Source organism: Macrobrachium rosenbergii, chromosome 11 (assembly GCF_040412425.1).
Source record: "Macrobrachium rosenbergii isolate ZJJX-2024 chromosome 11, ASM4041242v1, whole genome shotgun sequence".
Taxonomy (NCBI): Eukaryota; Metazoa; Arthropoda; class Malacostraca; order Decapoda; family Palaemonidae; genus Macrobrachium; species Macrobrachium rosenbergii.
Window position 1 is genome coordinate 28897110 of NC_089751.1, and position 16700 is coordinate 28913809.

Consider the following 16700-nt stretch of genomic DNA (forward strand, 5'->3'; position numbering starts at 1 on the left):
TATAAATGAAATTTTGAATTATTTAAGCACACAGCAAGGCACAATCAAGAAATTCTTGATCTTAATGCGTATGTAAAACATCAAGGAAACTGCAATTTTAACAGTTAAAGAGTAAAATATAAAAATATAAAAATACAGTTTTTTGTATAATCTCTGTGCAATGCAACAGTAAAACCCAATGTGGCATCTGGCAATTAGCAAAGTTGGCAAGCCATTATTATGGCTAGGGAAACAAGTAAGAGGCCTGAATCCTAGTTACTCTTACCATTTACCTACCCATTGTCAATGACTGGATGTTTGCTAAGCTCATCACATGTGGTGAGATCCTTGCCGGGAAGAGTGGCCATCCTATAGGACTATTATGAGAGACTGAAGCTGTGTGGGTCTCTGTTCTGTATATTCTCAGCACTAGCTTACCAGCCAATAATTGTGATAAGTTGCCTTACAGCAGTGGAGGGGCACAACCCATGATGCCAAAACTCAGCTACTCTTGTGGTATTTGCTTTTCTTGGTATCCAGAGGGGTAGGGTGTATTCAGTGGGCAAGGCAGTGGAAGTTCTTTGGCACTGGTTGTGTGGTGAACTGCTTTATCACCTGGATTCCTAAGATCAAGACTTGACTGCAGTTTGACTAATATTTTGGGTGTACTCCCAGCACTGCCATGTCATGTACACATCCTTGTGTTGTTGCGAATCAGGAGCATGCTACTGTGAACTCAACAGGTACAAGATACGTAGAAGATGTTCAACCCCCTAAGGCAGCCAAATGATGCATCATCGTGTCAACGTAGTAATGAGCCTGCAAAGGAAAAATCTCTGTAGAAAGCAAACTTAATTGAATATGAAATAATATAGCTTGACGCTTTCCTTAATGAGTTGATCAAGATATAATTCTCCAACATACCTAACATTAAACACTGTTTTCTGTCGCGGACTGTCAACACCTGTTGTCAGTTCCTCCGCTTTTTGGATTTCAATATTTTGTCACTTGAGTATTTTGGTTGTTTTTGGTATCGACTTTGATCTGTGGCTTGGCATACGCTTTTCTGGACCGTTTTTGAATTTTGCCTTTGACTTTTCTTTTTTATATAATGTCTTCCTCTAGCTATCGTGTTTGTAGCTTGGGTGGTTGTAAGGTGAGGCTATCGAAGGCTTCGGTAGACCCTCACACCTTATGTATGAAATGTAGAGGTATGGAATGTTCTGTGGACAATCGATGTAATGAATGTGAGGGATTATCTGAGGGAGAATGGAAGAAGTACGAATCCTATATGCGTAAGTTGGAGCGTGATAGGATGAGGAGGTCTTCCTCCAGAGTGTTTCTGTGGACGGTCGGTCAGGGATTTCTCATTAGTAACCCTGTAGCTTGTAGTCCTAACCCTTTAGTGTTGCCTTCTGGGCCCTGAGGTTGTTGCAGAAAGTAATGCTCTGACTCTCGTTCTTGAGTCTAGTTTAGTGGTATGATATATAAATGAACACTGACTAAAATTGGAAAAATCCCAGTATAATGTACTTAGTGCCAGACTAAATAACTAAATTTAATGCTAGAAAAGACAGCCTGGAATTTCATTAGTAAGGAGCAACATCTTGTGCAACTAAATTTAATGCTAGAAAAGACAGCCTGGAATTTCATTAGTAAGGAGCAACATCTTGTGCAAAATGCACTGTTGTAAAAAAATTTGGATGAGGTTGAGGACACTTATCAAAAGCCTTAATACGCATTATTCATAACACAATTATCGTACTGTTACGCAGAAACTTGCTACTTTAAATGACAGTTGTTACAAAAAGCTCAGAAACAAACTCAGACCTACAAACTGTGCATGAGAGGAACACAGACCTTTCAAGTTTCTAAGAAAACTGGTTATTGCATTCATTATTTCCAAATTAGTAATAGACCAATAAATCAGAAGAGCTATAACACTTTGGATTTATCAAATATTCAATCTCATATTTTTTATTCAGGAAACCTTTGGAGTAAACCTATATTTATCTGGAATGTTCAACCCATGGGTGATTTGCAGTCCCTAAACTAATGATGGACAGATCATCATCCATTTTACTAAAAACTATATTAAAGAACAACAAATTGACCATTTTTGTATGTACATGGCTATCATCTGATACATTGCACATAAGCCATATGCTTCTTAACCATTATTTAGGTAAAAAAAAAAAATTATACACACTTCCTTACCATTCAGCAATAACTGGCTATATGTTGATATTTTCATAGGAAAATTGAAACTTCCAACTGCCTTCTCATGCACCAGATGTGACCAGTCATGCAGAAAGCCCAGAGACCTGAGAAACAAGATATTCGTTATTATTAGTGTTGATTAAATTTAATCCTAACAGAAGGATTTTACTTCTGTAGTATTTGAAGGAAAGAAAAATCCTCGACAAATAATGCAGCAAGTGTGTGAAACGATATACCCAAGTACAGTACTTCTTTCCTTTTAGGAATATTGTACCCAGGAACACTATTTTCCAAAAGCTGGATCGAAGGAAAGTTTCTTCCCTTGAAAACTTAGCCATGTTTAGGTTAAAAAAAAACATGAGTGTAAGCTATGCTTGTGGCCTTTGGTGGAATAGCCAAGTTTGCTGGGTGTTTACTACAGTATGTGTTTCTTTTTTAGTAGTGTCCCACTCTACTGAAGACGCTATGTGAGACCTGCAGACTCAATTCATCATAGACATGATAATGCAGACATCTTATCACCTGGCTAAATCAAAGTTTTGGGGGGGGGTGGAAAATAAATCTCTCATTTTCACATGGTTTAGATGAGAAGGGTCAGATGGAAAAGAGTAGTTTAGATTGAATTAAAAGGCATTAAATTCTTAGTCTCTCAAGAAAGGATGGCTCTTGCTACTACATAAAGTATTATTTTACTCCGAATCTTGTGTAAGAAAAGTAAACAGAACAGCCAATCAAGTTGATTGATTTGTCTATGTAATCTACCTTTGCAACAACTGTGGTTATCATGTATTGAGGTAAAATATTTCCTTATATTAATTTCACTCTACAGATTTCGACGACTTAAGTAAAATATTTTGCTAACGAAATAAAGACAAAGTGAAAGTTCTCTCTTGCATAAGTACATTTAATGAGAACTGTTAGATATTGAAATATTGAAGTTACTTTCATTCAGTCAAATACATTCGTATACACATTGACTGCAAACACCATATGCCATCCCTCAATACAATCTGCAAATTTCATTAATGCTTCTGTGGAAGGCATTGGCACTAGACTATACTCAACCCTGCACTTTTGTCTGGTCTTGGAGCTGACCTGAGGAAGGCGTTTGTTCATATAGTAAATGGATTTGATAAAAAGAAAAATAAAGGTTAAATGAAGAATGATCAAATAAATGAACTGATAAGAGAAGAGAAGAAATAGAAGAAACTTTTCTGGACCAAATGTGTGAATTCGAGGATTATCAAAGCAATGAGGGAGGGATATTGCCAATGGCAGAACTCAATAGGAAAGAGATACAAACTGCAGGACTGGAATGTGGGAGGGTTAGGAGAGATTGCAGTATCTGGTAAGAAAGTCAGGAGGGAGGGGAAAGGATTGTCAAAGCCATTTCAGAATTGAGACACTTATTTAATCTTTGAACCAAACGTTTTCATTGGTTTTTCTGAAAATGAACTTTATTAATATCAGTTGGAATTTTCCTCATATAAGTGAATGCAAACAATGCCTACAGATTCAATTTGACAGTTTAAAATCTAAATATTGCAAATGTGTGTGAAACAAGACATATAAAAATGTCAAAATTCCTCAACATATTTTAAATGAATAATTGCTTGTATAGTATCAGAAAAATGCAGCATTTAGGTATACAGTATTTAATTTGATTTACTGAGTAATAGACAAGAAGTGAAGAACTTATGACCATATATTGAATAGTTTAAATATTTAGAAAAAAATAAGCTATTGGTTTAAGAAAATATCTGATCATGAAAGGAAAAATTAGTAATGAATCTATAATAAAAAGATACTCCATCGCAAAGCACATTGCAAAGGGTAGCAACTTCACTTCAAAAGATACACAAACAATATATATATAGAGAGAGAGAGTGCAATGGATAAATTAAATAAAAATTCCTGGCACAAAACCAGTATTTATGAATATATTAATACAGGGACCACTTCATACGTATCGGAATAAACTATTTTTTTTGAGAGAGACACGCATATCTCAAGGGTGGATGATGAACAGAGCAGTAGAAGAGTTACTATAATTACACGTCCGAGGGAAGGAATTTATGCAGCTTTTCTGTTGCTCTGTTTTAAAGCTTGTTTATTTTTATATAGACAACAAAAAAATAATCAAAGTTCTATTGAATTTCAGCTATTACGATTACAGAGCCTGTTTGTTCAGTAGTGTTGCTTCATGACAGACAATGGTAAGTGTTTGTTATTTACCTGCATTGTATTACATCTTTTATATAAAAATATCCATGATCTGGTTTTAGTCTCAGCTGAAAATAACAATGTTTACTTAATATGAAGATGATATTAAGATGTAAGCAGTGAGGGTAGTGATTACCATTTGTCATTTCACATAATAATCTACGTAATAAAATAAAGTTAATGGCAAAAATTTACAGATCTTTATGAAGATTTTTGAATTATCAATATATTTTTAATAAAAAAAAAATAATAATGTAACTACATCTTGTTATAGAATATCAAACCTCGCTTAACAAACACGCAATCTCTCTTTTTCTTTTGTATTGTATCTTGCCATTTAAGTGAATGGAAAAATTCCAGTGATTATTATGAGACTTTCCTTTATTTAATGTCTTTCTTATCTTGGATTTGAAATAACGCCATTCCTTTATCAATTAGAACAAATAATGTGTGTACTGTACTGGCCGAGTGGCCTTCGGATCTGACTGACAAATCCAACCTTTGGCAAAGAGTAAAAGGAATGAATGGGGTTGCAAGTACTATATTGCCGACACTACACCGGGTGAAGTGCACTGATGGCACTGCCATCATTGTTTTGTAAATAAAAACGAATCAGTGCATAGAATTTTTCTGGCAAACTTTGAATTTGGAGAAAAAAGGTCTAGAATTATCCCCCATCTGGGAAAGTCAGTCATCAGCTGTGTATGAAGCTACCTGGTTTGCATATTGGATATTACTTTACCATATTACAATTTTGCCCATTGGAGATTAAACAAAGAATAATTGTTAGAATCATAAAAATCTAGTAAACACTGAGTATTAACTTCATTCAACAAATCAAAACTAGCACAGATTCTCACATATATCAATGATGGTTATTATAAGTTGAAAGACAAACTTTTCTATTGACATTATTTTGCTCACATTTTGTAGTAAAATATATACCATTAAACTAGCTCACTTAACATTTGATTACACAAATGAAATCTAGCCATGCACTGTACTGAGATTTCAGTGCAACACTAGATTAAAATAATACAAAAAATGTATAACCAAAAACTCTCCTTATTAAGACTTCAGTACAGGGCACTAATTCCAAAGAAAACTTAAAACCCTACAAGAACAACCCTCGAAACAACAGACTGAGACTTCTCACAACCACAACCTCTCTCTACCAAACCGCCATGCTCTCTCCCCTCTTGCCAGCCATCCTTTCCTCACCTTTACAAACCCCCTCCCAATCCCCATGACCAAATGCCCCCATGATCTTAAGATCAAAAACTAAAAACAAAAATTTTTCTTATCTGTTACAGTGAAACAACTACAACATCAACGAAACACAAAAACAAGCACACAAGAATAACAATATACATACCGTACTATTAGCAGAAATCTACTCCAATTCAAAGTTCCTCCTCCAGGTACTCCAACTCATAGTCCTTCATCCAGGTTGGAGTTTTTTCTCCTGGGATATCTCCTGTTATCATCAATCCTTTCTTCATTCACCTCCTCCTCACTAGATTTCACTGAGGAACTTGACAGCTCAATCCCACGTAAGGCTAACACACGACGTGGCATACCATCCACAGACGCTATTTTTAGAGTTAACTCCAGTTATGATCCCCTTCTTCCACTGAGTAGTGCAGAGCGCTTGGGGAGGCTTGACCCACACTTCTTCTCCCACCTGAACAGGAGCAATGTCCTCAGTAACAATAACTGGCACTTTTGCCGGGTGTCTCCATTCATGTTTGTAGATAGCCCTTTGGTGGAACACTACAGTACTCTCATCTAACCCTTTCCTGGGTGTCATATTATACCAGAAGACAGTTCTAATGGACTTATTTCTCCCCTGTCAGAGATAGTTTTAATAGTTCTGTGGTGCCTCTGTGCAATACATTCCCATTTGTGCAATAGGTGTTGCGAAAATATCTCTGAATATTCCACCCATCCAACATCATCTTTAGGACTTCCGATCTGAACACTACTATTATCCATAAGAATCACAGATGACTTCCGATCTGAACATTACTATTATCCATAAGAATCACATCCACATATTCAATATATCTGCTGCTTCCTCTCCACCCCCTCTCTTCATATCTCTCCACACCGCAAATCTGCTAGGACCACAGCCAATTATTGACAAATATGGTACATTCCTATAATGTGCGACATCTATGGCAAGTCTCTTCCAATCTCTGTCCATGCTCACACTACCTGCCTTGTGCACCAATGGACCAGGACCAATTGACTGACACTGCAAACAGCTTTTCACAACATGTTTCACCATTTATTTATCAGCTTTGGAGTCTAGTCTGTGCTAAAAACGTAGTCTTATCTACACCCATATGATGTCTGTTGTGCTCCTCTCTCAAATCAGTAGTGTTCATGCAACACATCTCACTACTCACCTGGTTCTTCACTTCATTCAAAAACCAACTCTTTTTAACCCAGGTCAATTTATCAGCCTTGTTCTTCACCGTAGTTACTACCAGTGTCATCCTCAGTTCTAAACCAAATTCATCAAGAAGTTCCCCCACAATACCCAATCATTTTATTATCATCTCCAACTCCCTTTGTACGCACCCTCTTATCCTCTGTGATAACAGATTTCATCCATTTGAGAACAGTGGCAGAATCAGTCTTAATCGCACCAAAGAACCCCATCCACAGACTGAGAAACATGCCACTGCTGTTGCACTGGATCATCTTCGTTTACTGCCCGGACAACCTATTTGAGCATCAACACATCAGCGTCTACATTACCATCCCATGACCCAACACCTGCTTGTCTCTTCACATAGCCACAAGCTACTTGTAGCCAACTGGCAATGAGGCGGTGGCCCACCAATTTTCCACAAATTGAAAACAACTCTCGTCTTGATATCTCGTCCAAAATCATTGGGATGGTACCTCTTGCAAAATACTGAACACCATCTTTCTCATTTATCTTAAGACCCAAAGTAGCACTCCTAGCCAAAGTCTCTGGTGGTTTATCAGTCAATCCATTTGGTTTTAAGTAAGTGACCAACTCAGAAGTTGGCACCTGTGTTTCGTAAAACAAAATGTCATTGATGTAAGAACTTGTAGAGTCTTCTATATCCTTACTCCTCCCCAGAGCAGTTTTTAAAAAATTTTCCCATAATTCGAGGAGCAGAATTCAACCCAAATCCCAACCTTATTAAACAGTAACAGTATGTCCGCCCTTTATAATTTACAAGTTGATAACACCACAGCTTCCTGGGCACTCTAATTTTCAGATATGCTGACTGCAAATCTACAATTGCTACGTTATCTTGCATTCTGCGCCATTCCCTTAAGATCTCACCACACACATCAATAGCGTCATCCCCAGTATGACAATCTACAAACTTGTTCAGCTCTCTTAAGTCCAACACTGGTCTAACTTTATTTTTAGTTGGTTGCTCAACAGCCATTAAAGGCAAGACTCCATCCTCAATTTCCCCAATCAAAGGCAGTTATGACCCTTCCTCCACTAACCTTATCCACTAAATATGAACCAAGAACTGTAGTAGAACAATCTGTGTCCACCACGCCCACCGCAGAATACCCATTCACCTCCAAATTAACAAATGGTAACCTCAAATGGGGCCCACCACAGAATACCCATTCACCTCCAAATTAACAAATGATGACCTCAAATGGGGCACCCTTACACCTCTGAGGGGGGAAGCAGTTGGCACACCAGTCCCCACTTTTCTTGTTTCCCGAATCACATTGAGTTGAAATATGACCCACCTTATTACACCGGAAGCACACAACTGGTATTTGGCTTTACAATAACGCAGCATATGTCGGCCTCCACTACTGAACTCATTTGCCCCTCCCCACAACTATTGCTTTACTCTCAACAGACTTGGACCTAGATGTACTCACAGCAGCAACATCAATGAATGTATTATCAGTCAATATTCTCACTCTATTAGTAATTTCACTCATTGACATTCCCTGTAATCCTGGTAGCTGCTGTAATGATGCACTGACATGACCATTAACAAATGATAATCTCACTGTGCTCCAACCCATCCCCTTAAACCCAGGTAACCCTACCAACCTTCTTAATTCATTTATAGAAACATCTACCTGCTCCCCTGCCCACCTTGAATTAGTTAATTTCCCAACTGCTACAAAAGCTCCATCTGAAAAGGCTACCTTCAGTAATTCTTCAGTCTTTTCACTATCACTTTGGTCATCTTTCATTTCCACATACAAAGCCAATGCATCACTTTCCAAAAACAATGGAGTAAATGCAGTCACATCATTCACTTTCTGAATCCTAGCGACAAATTTTACCTTTTTTAACCAAGCAATTATGTCTCTTTTGCCCTAAAGGGCTTAATCATGTCATTTGAGATTTTCGTTGCCATCTTTGCCAAAACTGTTCAGATAGCTTGTAGATAAAAATAAAAAAAAAATGTATAACCAAAAACTCACCTTATTAGACTTCAGTACATGGCACTAATTCCAAAGCAAACTTACAACTCTAAAGCTGGCCATGCACGTACGCGACTGGCACGCTGATTTCATAGCGACTGGCACGAACCGGTCAGTCTTTAACGTGTATGGAGGCTATTGATACCAGTCCTGCCGAGACTGGCCTGTCCCGTCATCCTTTCAACATGTTGAAATGACTGGTGCGTCTTGCACAGGCCAACTCCTTTTTACATGCTTTTATTTAACTTGACTTCTGCGTCTGTCTGTCTGCCTGCCTGTTTGGGTCAAATCTTGTAACTCAATTTTCGATCTGTTCCCTTCGTCTGATGGACTTGAAATTTTCATCTCCCCTCTCCTTTCCAAAGCACACGATCAAGTGTTAATTTAGCTGTGCCCTCCCCTCACCCTCCCCTAGCACATGATCAAGTGTTAATTTAGCTGGGCCTTCCTCTTCCCTCCCCTTTCCTCTTCCATCCCCTTCCCCAGCCATCCCCCTTCCCAAGCACACGATCAAGTAATTTAACTGTGTCCTCCCCCTCCCCTTCCACCCCTCTCCCCCTTCCTGAGCATACCTTACTATCAAGTGTTAATTAAGCTGTGTCCTCCTCCTCCCTCTTCCATTCCCTCCTCCTCCTCAAACACACGATCAAGTGTTAATTTAGCTGTGCCCTCCTCCTCCCCACTCTTCCATCCCCTTCCCCTCCCCAAGCACATGATCAAGTGTTAATTTAGCTGTGTCCTGCTCCTCACCTTCCTGTTGTTTCCATCTCCCTCCACTTCAACCTTCACTCCCCTTCCCTTCCAGAGCACACCAAGTGTTAATTTAGCTGTCCCCCTCCCCTTTCCCTCACCTCCCACTTCCCCTATCCCTTCCTCCTCCACCCCTTCCCATTTTCCTCCCCTCCTATCCCCCTCTCCTTCCATCTTCCCTCTCCCTCCCCCTTCCATCCCCCTCTCCTTTCCCTCCCATTTCCTCTTTCCCTCACCTTCCAGCTCCCCCTCCCCCTTCCTCTTCCCTCCCTTCCCCCGTAAACGGATAGACTATCAGTTTTGTTAACTGCAATCATACATCGTTACAATTTCTGTCAAAACTAAAAAGTATAAAATAAAAAAAAATTTTAAACATACTTTTATTAAAAAGCACTAGGCCTATAAAGCAAAAATTTTCTTGAGACACACCAGGATTTTCTTACAATTAATCATGTCTAACAAAGATAAAAGCATGGGCGCTAAACCTGGAAGGAAATGCTATAAGAAAAGAAATATATATGTTTTTTATTTCTTGTAGCATTTCCTCCCATGTTTGGGGTCCATGCTTTTATTTTTGTGAACATGATTACATGTAAGAAAATCCTGGTGTATCTCAAAAAATTATTTTTTTACTTTTTATGCATTTTAATAAAAGCGTATTTTGAATTATTTTAATTTTTTTATGAAGACCTAGGCTGGTGGATAAAAATAAAACCACTGTTCTTTTTTTCAATATAAAATTTAGTTCCTATAAAATTTGTTCAATGATACAAACATGTGTCCGTTTGAGGCTCATTGCGCATATCTGTACATCTGTATTTGCCTCCAGTTTGATATATATTTGAAATATCTCGCTATACTGTACGCTAACAAAAGCAACCGAAATACAGTACAATAAAATGTCATTGAGTACTAGAAAAGAGATGAAATATACAGTAGTATAAAGGAGTTTAATAGAATAAAAAGTCTCCGAAGGCATCATCAGTCATTCTTAAATAATTTCCTTTCTCAGCCATGACTTCACCCATACTTTACGTTTTTTCTTGCAAAATTCATGTTCGTATTCGTCATTATTGCACTAATCTTCCTTTTACTTGGTGCCGTGATTTAACACGATCTAAATCAAAGGGTGGAAACTCACTATCAGGACATAACAGGAGTGACAGGAGCACGGCCACTGCATATTCACCTGCCCTCTCAAAATATGCGTAGAGCAAATCATCTGCAAGCAGGCTGGAGCGCGCGCTAGTCCCGGCAGGACAAACCCGATGCCAGTCACGTACGCGTATGGCCAGCTTAAGAGAACAACCTTCGAAACAACAGACTGGGACGTCCCACAATCACAACCACAACCTCTCTACCAAACCGCCATGCTCTTGCCCCTCTCACCTGCCAAGCTTTCCTCACTTTTACAAAACCCCTCCCAATCCCCAAGACCACAAACACATTAAGAATACTCATATTTACATAAAAGTAAAAACCTATAATTTTATAGCATCTGAACACGAATCAAATATCTACGAAAATTACCAAAATATTATCCTACATATCATCACGATACTTCAAAAAAGAATCTTCTCGGTTTCGTAGACCACATTCTCCTCTACAGAGCTCAAACAGGCTTCACAGGATCCTTCAGTTGCAAACTTGCTCCCTGAGCAAAATATTACTTAACGTTTATGCTAAGTTTATAAACACTACTCTCTGCATTTGATTTTACGAACGTCATTATTTTCGTGTTAAAACCATTTAGTTCTTAATGCTTTACTTGTTTTCAAGATTTTTACGAAGATGCTTTACCAGTATACTTTAATACAAACTACAGCACATGACCAAGTTCCAAATACTTCTCAAAGCAACATTACTGACTTTTAAAGTGTGTGATCCATTGTGCAGCACAGTTTGCAATTTTAAATTGACGTGCTTGGAAAACAAAGATTTTAAACGTTGCCCCAGATTTAAAATTTATTATATAATCTGTGAAAGACAGTCGGTCAAACATTTCTGTTTCTGTTAATGCCTTACCTTTACACAGGAGGTGGATCTAGGTGACAATTTGGGCTGTCTATACTCAGGTACAAAATCTTGCAGTTCCTCCTTGCGACCCGTTCTCTTTGAATTATCAGGCTAGAAAGAAAACATTAAATCAGAAACTTAAAGAAATCCTTGTATTCTACAATAAATTTGTCCAAGGCTTTAAGCAAGGTCTTCCCAGAGCACATCGGGTTGTAACAAAACTTTTCTGATGATACCATCATTGCCATGTACAATCCCTTATAAAGCATCAATACCTGTCTTATATAATCACTTACTTTTAAAAGTGTGCAGGCAAGTGGCGTCGCTATCGGGGTTGGGGGGGGGGCGGTCACGGGTGGGCCCTGGGCCCCTGAGTTGATATTCCCTTTGTTGCTAAACTTTAACCCTTTGGTGGTCAAAAGCAGAATTATAGTTATAGTTTTTTTTTTAACACAAATTACATGTTTGTTCATGATATTTTGATCCAACTTAATGTTATCAACTTACGTATAAAGTGACTGAAACTATTGTTACAGTTTTGAATAGGTGCGATACAGTTTGCACTGCTGCTTAGAGTTAATTTCCGGGACGAGGAGGTGAAGAAGAGGGAATGGGATAGCTTGAAATTTTGAAGAGATTTTGGCTGGTCATAAGTCTTTTGTGTTATTGATGATATGCCCTATTTTGATATATTTACATGATAAGGATATTGTACTACAGTTGGAAATTAAAACTTGATAATGGAAATTAGGCTAGTGTTGAATATAAGGTTGTGAGGAAATTTACATTACAGTATTTGATACATTTGCATATAGTAAGAGTTGAAAATTAATTGAAAATTGAGCTCTATCATTTCAAATACAGGTTTATCAATTATTAATACTATTATTTTCCTTAATTCACATGGATATATAGGCCTACATTCGAGAATAGTATATTTTACTAATTACAGAATTGGTACATTAGTTGTGTAATTTTCTTTGGTCCCCCAAAAAAAAATATCATGGCCCCACCGAGGCCCCCACACTGATGGAATGCCAGCTACGCCACTGCGTGCAGCTCAACTCAAGGGCATCTCGAAGTTGTTCAAAATAGTCTCATGGTGGATAACGCACCTTAAGCCATCCTAAGTTGGCAGTTTATTCGATACAATTCCTACATGGAAAGCTACTTGTAGTTTCTAAACTGCATCTGATTTCTCTTTAATGCAAGTAATTTTCTGCAATCGATTAAAGATTAAAATTCTCCCCTTTCATAAATTAGCACAGAAACAGCTTCAGCGCTAAAGCTGATTTGTTCAAATATTCACGTTAAAAAAAAAATTGTATTATCGTTATATTCATATGCAATCAACTGGAACATGTAAAACCCGTTATTTCTTACGACTAGATCGTACTATTATCTAGTACGTTTGACAACTCTTAAATTATTTGTTAATGTAGTTATCTTTTACTTTTATTACTTTTAATGATTTCGTCATTCCAATATGATAACTACCTTAATACACCATATTGATTTCACAAGTCTAAATTTCCAAGTTTGTAATTAATTTACAGATTCTGCGATAGTAATTTACAGTACTACAAAAAAAGTACTCAAGACGCTTGGCCAAATGGTTCCAAAAAATTTACGATTAACAATGTTTACTCCGGAGGCGAATGTTGCTCCATTTAACGCCTATGTCAAAACGAACACACTTACAAGAATAGTACACAAAGCAAATTTCGATCGATTGAAAGAGTTTTCTTAATTCTCTGTGTCAAAGGACTGATTTTCCGATTTATTAAATGCTATATCTGGATTTGTGTTTATAAAAAAGAAGAGAAGTACTTTGTTACGAAGATGTCAACAAAATCAAACTGGTATTTTTTTTCCTGCTCCACTCAGTAACCTAATGACTTGACGGACCTTGTCAACGGGCCCCCGCCCCCGTGAGTTGTATCGAATTGTCTTTATGGATGTACTGAAACTTGAATCGAAAAAGTCGTACACCCTGAACTGAAACCTTGTCCGTGAAAAAAACCTACATCATTCACTTATCAGGGAAATTATTTGATACAAATAAAATTGCAAAAGAATTGTACCACATAATTCCTGAAGCTCAGTAGCTTTGGGGCTAGAATACCCACTAAATTGGTCTCTTCATAACACATGACTAGTGTCGTGTAAAAAAGCATCAAAAATGTTTAAATAAGTTGTTTACATATACACTGAATAAAGCCCAGGCCAACTATTTATTTAATCTGGTACCAGTTTATGATATCAAACGCAATTACTGACCTATTCTAAAAGAATGATGATAAACGTGCCATTTCCTCCTTAAAATGCTTTCATAAGGTACTTTTAAAACCCAGTGCGTCAAGATCTAGCAGCGTTCATTTCGACTTACTTCATATAATGAAACGAAATTGTGTATAACATTTCCCATGCATATGGCAAGCCTACGTTAATGATAAAAATAATCTCGATAAATCGCAGACATTTTCTTAAGGTACCTCTTTTTGCTTGGCAGCCAAAGACAGTTTCCCCTCTCTTCGCATGCTATACGAGTTCATCATCATTCGACATATATTTGTCAATAATATAGAAATGGATGCTGGCCCAACGAATGAACGCTGGAAAGCTTTTGATCAAACCTGAATGTCCCATCTAACTTAAGCCTTACACAAAATGAGTTGCAATATAACTAATTCTTATATATTTCAATCCACATTTGACTAATTTCTTAGAGAACAAAGGTATTTAACGTTAGCCCAATCATTTGAAAGTGGAAAACACTTTTACGGTTATTATGATCCATGCTATAAATCAATTTAAGTTTCAAGAACTTTACCACCTCACAACTCGTGAAACCTACAGTAGTACTGTAATGTGACTTATTAACCTTCTAATAACCCCCTAAAGGATATCACTTTGATTCAGGTTTGGTATATATACTTAAACTGAGCAGAACATGTCCAAGCACTTCGTTAAAAATACCTGCGTTTTATAAAAAATATTGCATTATGTAGATGCCAACTATCCTTTGCCGTGAATTCCACCACCTATATGCTTTGCCTTTACTAAAATAATACCTGTACTAATAACTAGACTTACTCCCGTAATACAATCGAGTACTGTGATACCTCAATACCTTCTGTCCTTAGCAGTACTTTGGGGTTTTAAATAAATAAAAAATACACGAGAGAGTTACTCTATAAACCTGAATTGAATGTCTTCTGCATCTGTATGTTCCCGGTTTATGGCATTCATTATACACTTTAGTAGACATACATTCTCATTCTAGTCAAAATAATCGTAATGTTCCTTCCAGCAGAAAATGAACAACCTGGGAGATATTTCAACATGGCCCATAGCTTAGGATCTTGAATTATAATTGCATGCTACGTCTGCAAAAATTCTGACTCTATCGATCACTACTACTTGTTGTCTGAGTGTTGAGATAGTGTAGAATAAGTCACCATTCTAGAGTACACCTTATGAGTCTTCGAATGGTTGCATGCACGAGTATGTGACAAATGAATGCGTGGGTAAGTTATCTGTCATCATATGTTGACAGATGAGGAATCCCACAGGTAACAACGGGTAAAGCTCAAACAACACACTACAGTTACTGTGTTCGAAGTACAGTTCCTCATCAGTAAACAAATTAACTAAATTTTGCAAAAATCAGCGTTCAATAAGGAATTCAAGTTATAATATAAAGAATTCAAGTAACAGTCTGCTATTAACGACTGCATTTACGCATTATCTGCGATAAAGTCACTAACTTATATCAGCATTTTGAGAACTTATTTTGAGACGTAATGAGAGGGAAGGTATATCTCGGCGTGTCCAAATATTGCTGGAACCCTTTCAGTAGGGTTTAGTGAACAATGGCCATATTACTCCTCTGACCTGTGAGCTTTCGAACAGACAGGCTTAAGACTCTCACTTTTAGGAATGTCCTAAGAAGTTTATAAACCTTTGTATTACTAGACCCTATGCACAGACAATTACAAAACCTCTTTCATACAAAAATCTTGAAACTTATGCAGTCAAGTCCACTGAATGCCTTACAAGCAGTCAGCTGAGGCTAAAATTCCAGCTGGATTCTGTTGCGAAATGCAGCACGATAAAATAAACTTTGACTAGTAGAGTGAGGTTCACTCATATTTAACGCTTGTCAAAAATAATCATTTTAACTCACTAACTATGCACAACAAATTTATTTCCTTAAAATAACAACAATTCTAGTAAAAAGAGTAACACGATTCTCAAATGGGAACACCCTCCTGTGGAGTGCCATAGTCTTATTACTTACCAGACTTGCACGTAACCAAGACTAACAAAGACACGTTTTAATGTCATATATTCTTCAGTGTACAACACCACTAGATTTACCAGTATAACAAGATAAATATTTAAACTTAAAAACATTTACATATATACTATCAACATAAGCAACGAATATTCCTTTTTAACCATGCAATATTTTTCTTGATAAATGTTTTACTGCAGCAATAACCGCAAAAGATAACTCAATGTTCATTACCAAAAACTATATGCAAAATCTTAATGGGACAAGGAACATAGTAGTGTAATTCTGAACTGCCGCGAAATAAATCACAGCAAAGGTACGTATAAGATTCAGTCGATTAATCACGTCATTCCAGACGGAAATTATTTATTCAGTTTACCTCGGATGGCTTTAGCCTAAATGCATGAGTGTAATGACGGATTTCCACAAATATCTTTCATTACCTGGACACAGCCACACTTGCAGTATGGGTTCAAACTCCATTTAGAGTTAAGTCGCAGAATATTCCCTGTAAGCAACTGATTCAATACGATAAAATTTTTACTAAATATTAAAAGTGCGAAGTCACGGAATAGGCTAAAATTTTGGAAAAAAAACAGAAATTTGCAACACAATTTCGCTAAGTAATATTGTCGCTACTCCTGACTTGCTCGTAACCGTGGATTAACAAAATTTCTTTCATTTTCCCACGTCCTCAGGTAGTACCCAACTCTTTAGGCCTACACGGACTACGAGTTAATGTAATGATGCTTAAAAC